Here is a 7,391-nt window from a genome sequence, read left to right as displayed (position 1 = left end):
TTAATTTTAAAAAATGTTGATGCAGTTAGTGATTGTCCACAATAAACAACAATTAAGCCAAATGAAGAAATATGGTTATGCTTGGAGAGTGTACAGAGGGAGAAATAAAGGGAAAATAGGTAAGAAAATGAATAAAAAGAAAAAGAAAGAAAACCTCAGAAATAACCATTGAAAACATCTAAAAGTAAGGGATGGACAGAGCAAAAAGAGACTACAAAAGCCTGAGTAGGAGAAGCCAAATGATATAAAAAACCTAAAAAAATAAAATAAAAAGAGTTTATGGAAGAGTAAGCATTAGACTATTTCAGAATAAGGTCTAAGATTTCCCCTTTTTTCACCAGCTTTTTTCTTTTTCTCTGGTCTTTTCAATAAACAAATGGATCCATTTCACCTCAAATTTCATAATGATCTTTTGAACAATACAAACCCATTTCACATATTCATTATTGACTCCAGTAGTAAAAGGACAAATATTAGAAAAGAACTAATTTCAATAGAAAGATCTTCTCTTATAAGATAATGAGATGGATAGAGAGATAGATGATTGATAAAGATAAGATATATGAATGGCTTAGTTAATCCTTGACAGTATTAATTTCACTTTTATAGAAGGTAGCTCGAACAAAATAAGAGTGTTCCAGCAAACACTGAGGAGCTGCCTCACTTTTTGTGTATTGGAAATACACAGCATCCCTTCTGCATAGTCTATTGTTTGCAGCACTCACAAGTCCACCAGATTCAAGGGGAGAAAAATTAGACTCAGTCTCTAGATAGAGGAGTAGAAGGTCCAATTGTAGAAGAACATGGGGGACAAAAGATATTGTTGTGTCCACCTTTGGAAAATACTATCTGCTTCCATGACTTTCTGAAGCTCCAAGTGCACTCAAGGGTCTGGAACCGTCTTCTACTACTGCCTTTCACTGCTCCTTCTCCTAGACCAAGAATTCTTCAATCACCACAAAATTTCTTGCTCAGTTGAAGTTGGTATATTCAGAATTATCAACTGAATTCTTCAATCACTTGGTCTTTGGAACTCAGTAAGGAAAAAAAAATGTTTTTGAAGATGGAGGCATATGTAAATATGGCTCATCTCCTCACACAACCATAGCAAGAATTACAACTATACTATAAAATATCACCCAGAATCTTCAGAAAATTGAGTTGCATGGAAGCATACAAGAAATTAAAGAAATCACATTCATTTAGATGGGTAGGAGGGACTGAGACACAGAGACTCAGAATGGGCAGTCCGACACCCATATGTGGTAGATAAAAGTCAGGAGGGATATCTTAGGAACAAGAGATCCCAGCCTCACACCAGGACCCCCAGCCCAGGGTTCCAGTGTCAGAAAGATAAGTCTCCATAACCTCTGGCTGTAAAAAACCAGTGGGGTCTGGGGCAGCAGAAGAAACTGTGGGATTCTTGAACATCTCCTCTTAAAGGATCCACAGTGGACTTAGGACTTACTCAGACTCACTCCTTCTGGCTCCAGCACTGGAGCAACAGTTTGAAGGGCATTGGTGGCACACAAGGAGAAACTGAAGTGTCTGGCATCAGGGTCAGTGCCACGGGAGAGCTTCCTCCCAGATAAAACTCCAGAGGCCAGGCAGGGGTCATTGTCCTTTTTCTGAGCCCTCCCCCACACAGAGCCACAGAGTGTTCAAAATCATATCTGAGATGCCATCAACCTGGTTGACATGAGTTGCCCTACCAAGGCGATTAACCTAAGGCTCCATCCCACTCAACTTATGGGTGAATTTTACTACCTTAGGCCATGTTACTAAAATAGAGTGTCAAAGCAGCCCTGCCTAATACATAGAAGTAAACACAGGGAGGCTGTCAAAACGAGGAGATAAAGAAACATGGCCAAAATGAAAGAACAGAACAAAACTCCAGAAAAAGAATTAAACAAAATGGAGGTAAGCAGAGACAAACAAACACAGGAGCCTGTCAGAATGAGGAGACAGAGAAGTATGGCCCAAAAGGGGAAACAGATCAAGGTTCCAGTGGGAGAACTATGCGATGAGAAGATAGCCAACCTAACAGATGAGGAGATAGACAACCTAATAGATGCAGAATTCAAAATGCTGGTGATAAAGATGCTCACAGGCTTGACAGATATGTTTGAGTATAGCAAACACATAAGAGAAGACGTGATAGCTATGCTAAGTGAAACAAAGGAAAATCCACACAAAACCAATGATGAAGGGAAAGAAACCAGGGTTCAAATCAATGATTTGGAACACAAGGAAGAAAGAAAGAGTCAACCAGTGCAGAATGAGGAAGCAAGGATTGAAAAAAAATGAGAAAAACTTTCCAAATTTTGCAAAGGAGATGGACATACAGGTCCGGGAAGCACGGAAGAGCCCCAGTGAGCTGGACCCAGAGGGGACCACACCAGGACGTATCGTGACTGAGATGCCAAAGGTGAAAGGTAAAGAGAGAGTCCTGGGGACAGCAAGAGAGAGGCAGAGAGTTCCTTACAGTGGGGTGCCTATAGGACTATCAGTTGATTTCTCAGAGAACACTTTGCAGGCAGGAAGGGACTGGAAAGCTGTACTCCCTGTGATGAAAAGCAACCTACAACCAAGACTACTCTATCCAGCAAAGATATCATTTGGAATGGAAGGGCAGATGAAATGCTTTCCAGACAAGGTGAAGCTAAAGGAGTTCATCATCACCAAGCGATTATTATATGAAATGTCAAAGGGACTTACTTAAGAAAAAGAAGATCAAAACTATGAACACTAAAATGACAACAAACTCACAACTATCAACAACTGAATCTAAAAAATAAAAACAAAATTCAACTAAGCAAACCAGAATAGGAGCAGAACCATAGGTATGGGAATCATTTGGAGGGTTATCACATGAGAAGGGGAAGGGGGAGAAATGGGGAAATGCTGCAGAGATTAAGAAGCATAATTTGTTGATACAAAATAGACAGGGGGAAGTTATGAATAATATAGGAAAGGGTGAAGCCAAAGAACTTATATGCATGACCCATGGACATGAACTAAGGGGGGTGGGATTGCTGGAGGGAAAGGGGGTACTGGGAAGAGAGGAGCAAAGGGGGAAAAATTGGGACTACCCTAACAACATAATCAATAAAATATACTTAAAAAAAGAAAATGGAAGTAAGCAATCTATGAGATGCAGAGTTCAAAACACTGGTTATTGGAATGCTCAAGGAACTCATTAGAACTTCAACAACATAAAAAAGACCCAGGCAGAAATAAAGGTGACTCTAAGTGAAATAAAAAGAATTTAGAGGGAATCAACAGTAGAGTGGATGAAGGTGAGAATCAAATCAATGATTTGAAACACAAGGAAGAAAAACAGCAAAAACAAAACAAATAAAAAGAATACAAAAAAAAAAAAAAAAAAAAAAAAAAAAAAACAGGGATAGGATAAGGAGCTTCTGGGATTACTTCAAACATTCCAACATTCAAGTTATAGGGGTACTGGAAGGAGAAGAGAAAGAGCGAGAAATTTTGAAAAAATTATGAAAGACAACTTCCCTAGTTTGGTGAAGGAAATAGAAAACAAGTCCAGGAAATACAGAGAGTCCCAAACAAGATGAACACAAAGAGAATCACACCAAGATACAGCTTAATTAAAATTCCCAAAGTTAAAGTTAAAGAGAGAATCTTAAAAACAGCAAGAGAAAGCAGATAGTTACCTACAAAGGAGTCCCCAAAAGACTCTCAGCTTATTTCTCAAAAGAAACTTTAAAGGCTAGAATGGACTGGCAAGAAGTATTCAAAATGATGGAAAGCAAGGACTAACAATCAAGATTACTCTATCCATCAAAGTTAGCATTTAGAATTGAAGGACAGATAAAGTGCTTCCCAGACAAGGTAAAGCTAAAGAAGTCTATCATCACCAAGCTATTATTATATACAAATGTTAAAGGAACTTATTTAAGAAAAAGAAGATCAAAACTGTGAACATTAAAATGACAATAAATTCACAACTATCAACAATTGAGTCTAAAAAACAAACTGAGCAAACAAGCAGTACAGAAACAGAATCATAGATATGGAGATCATTTGGATGGTTACCAGTTGGGAGGAGGAAGGCGGAGAACAGGGGAAAAGGTGCAGGGATTAAGTACAAATTGGTAGGTGCCAAATAGGAAGGGAGATGTTAAGAACAGTATAGAAAATGAAGAAGCCAAAGAACTTATATGCATGACCCATGAACATGAATTAAGAGGGGAGATTGCCAAAGGGAATGGGGGGTACTGCGTGGAGAGGGGCAAAAAGGAAAAATTGGGATGACTGTAAGAGCATAATCAATAAATATATTTTAAAAAATAAGAAAAATAAAATAAATGCTCTTTGATAAAGTAAAAACAAGTTTTTTTCATGTACAAGTCTTATAGAAGAGAAATATTGCCATAGGTCAAAAGTCCTTCTCCTAGGGTGGTTGGGGGACTAGATGAAAGAGGTAAAGGGATTAGTAAGTGCAAATTGGTAGTTACAGAATAGTCATGGGGATAGAAAGTACAGCATAGGGAATGTAACAGATAATATTGCAATAGCTATGGTGCCAGGTGGGTACTGGAAATGTCAGGGGGTACATTTTGTAAAGTATATGGTTGTCTAACCACTATCCTGTACACATGAAAATAACACAAAATAATACTGAATGCAAACTGTAATTTAAAAATGAAATTTAAATGAAATTTTTTTAAAGAAAAAAAAAATCATTCTCTTAAATACAAGAGCTTACTTTCTCCCCACTCTCACCCCTGATGGCATAAGGTCCTCCTTCCTCAGAGCCTCATTCTATATAGTTCTTACTATTGTTCTTACCAAATTGCACTGCAAAGATCTCATGACTTGTCTGTCTCCCAGCTGAACATCCAAACTAGTCCTTCACAAGAGAGATGGTGCTTCATTCATCCTTCTGTGTCCAGGCCTAACCCTAACTAATCAATTCTGTCTTGAAAATCATAATGCTGTAATGTAAAAAGTCAGGACATGAAGACAAAAAACCTGGATTTTTATCCCAGTTCTTCCATATATCAGAGGGAAGACATAGGCCAATTCATTCAATTTCTCTGAGCCTCAGTTTTCTCATCATTAACGTGGGTTATGACAATCTGACCTGCTCGTATCACACAAGGATTGTTTTGAGAATCAGATGAGATGATAAGCTATAAAATTACAAGGCGTTATTTTCTAATATCAGTTTCTAACTATAGATCTTTGCTCTTTATTACCAAAGCTTATAAAATTTTAGTACTTTGCACTAATTATTTTCTTCAGTCCATCAACGATACCAGACTTGATACACCGTTGAGTTTAAATGTTTAGGGTCATAATCTAAGCTACATAGGAATATAACTCTTTTTTTTTTTTTTTTTTTTTTTTTTTTGCCACTGGGTGAAGTTTATTGTGAAACCTTGGGTGAGGATGGGATGGGGAGGCCAGAGTAGGGAGGTGAGCACTTGCAGGCTCTACGAGGCCGAGTCGGAGGCCTCTGAGCTGTCCTTGACATCGGTGCTCTCTGTGGTCTCACTGACCTCGCTGAGGTCCTTGCTGTCACCACCACTGTCCTCTGCAGCCAGGCCCTTCTCCTCACGACAGGGCTCTCCTGAGCTTGGAAGTGAGTCGCCCTTGTTCTCCACCTTGTTCTCGATGGAGCCCAGCACTGTGTGCCTGCTCTTCTCCTTCAGTTCCAGGTGCCGCCTCAGCTCATCAGCCATCTGGGTGAGATCCCGCTTCATCGCATATGCATCTTCCCCATCTGCATAGTATTTGGGCTCCACTTCACTGATCTGAAAGTTGAGGGTGTTGGAATAGAGGTGCAGGGCGGCCCGGTTACTCTTCCTGACATGCAGGGAGACGTATTTGGCATTGAAGTTTTCAATCATGGCTCGGGAGGCCTGGTCCATCAACTTCTGAGCCAGGCCAAGGCGCCGGTGGGAACGCTTCACAGCCAGTGAGGTGATATGTCCATGGGGAACATCATCTGGGTCCTCTTCCATTTTGGCCAGGACATACCCCACAATCTTCCCATTCTCATCCTCAGCGATGTAAGAGAGCTGGGGCCAGGAGAGGCCATGGTAGAAGTAGTATTTCATCTGATAGTTCTCTGGCAGGCACAGGAGGTTGCAGTGCTGCATGTTCATCAGGTCCTCTGGCCTCGCATTGCGGATGTTCATAACGGCGGCGGGGATCGCGGCTCCCAGAGGGTCGTGAACGCGCAGTCAGCTGCCGCCGCGCTCCAAAGTGACGCCGGGGCTGGGGCCGGGGCCGGGGCCGGGCCTGGGGTAGGGGCTGGGGCCGGGGCCGGGGCCGGGCTTGGGCTTGCGGGGGCGGGGGCGGAACGGAATATAACTCTTAAAATGCATTTTAATGAACCGAGCAAGAGTGTAAAATAGATATATAAAGCAGTTGCTCCACAGAGTGTTTCAATTCAAAGCAGAAAAATAAATTTTGGGGTAAATAAAGAATTCCTAAGGAGTATGAAAGAAATGGAAAGGGCACAATAGATCACTATGAACTTACTAAAGAAATATGCAACTTCTTCCCAAGACTTAGCTTGGCATTTTGATTTAGAAATAGTCTTCTTAAAAGTACTTGTCAAGAAAACACATATCCACCATTATTCATTGTATTGTTCCTTTTAGATAAACAAAATAATTCACTCCCAAGTCAATGAGGATTTGCTACTTGGAAAACAATGGAAATTAAGTCATGCTAATAGTCCTTCTTCTTTCAATCCTCAAATCTTATTTTCACAAAACAAATACTTACATATGAAAGAATTGAGAGGCTACTGCATTTAGCAGAAACAGGAACCAAATTCTGAATATTCTACACTAACATAAAATTGGTATGATTTCTCTCTGGAGGAATTAGCACCTCAAAATCGACGAGAATATGTGATGAGTCAAATACAATTTTTGTATTCATTATCTCTAATGGATAGAAAATTAACAAAATATAACTGAGAAAAATAGACATTAATTAATATTTATGTGGAATTAGTTTTATACAGAAAGGTTTCCAAACCAATCTTAATTCTATCAAGGGGCATTATCCCACTCACATTAACATGTCACTAGGTTTCTGTCTCCCATGTTGACATGGACCAGCAGTTCCCATCTGCACAGAGAACCAGGGAATGTAGAGCACCTCCGGGTGATCCAGACGAATTAAGCAGGCTTGGAGACCCTGACCTGAGTTACAGTCTATTCACCAGCTTCTTCCTGCCGCTCTTCATGTCTGCCTTTCAATTACTTCAGCTCTCATTCGGCTCTGTGCCTCTTCTCTGTGCCTCTTTCCTCCAGCTCGACTTGGCATTCTCACAAGTGACTCTCGCACCATAATACCCCAATATTCTCTGAGTTAATAGTTATGGTTTTGACTCGTTG

At 40.3% G+C, this 7,391-nt stretch overlaps 1 pseudogene; it reads right to left on the bottom strand.

The window, feature by feature from the left end:
• Window positions 1–5,458: 5,458 nt before the first annotated feature.
• LOC150013218 (N-alpha-acetyltransferase 10 pseudogene) lies at window positions 5,459–6,304 on the bottom strand (annotated as a pseudogene).
• Between the last annotated feature and the right edge of the window lie 1,087 nt (window positions 6,305–7,391).

Source organism: Furipterus horrens, unplaced genomic scaffold (genome assembly GCF_987537825.1).
Source record: "Furipterus horrens unplaced genomic scaffold, mFurHor1.1.pri manual_scaffold_4, whole genome shotgun sequence".
NCBI lineage: Eukaryota > Metazoa > Chordata > Mammalia > Chiroptera > Furipteridae > Furipterus > Furipterus horrens.
The sequence above is the reverse complement of the archived record's forward strand: the minus strand, read 5'-3'. Positions and strand labels throughout refer to the sequence as shown.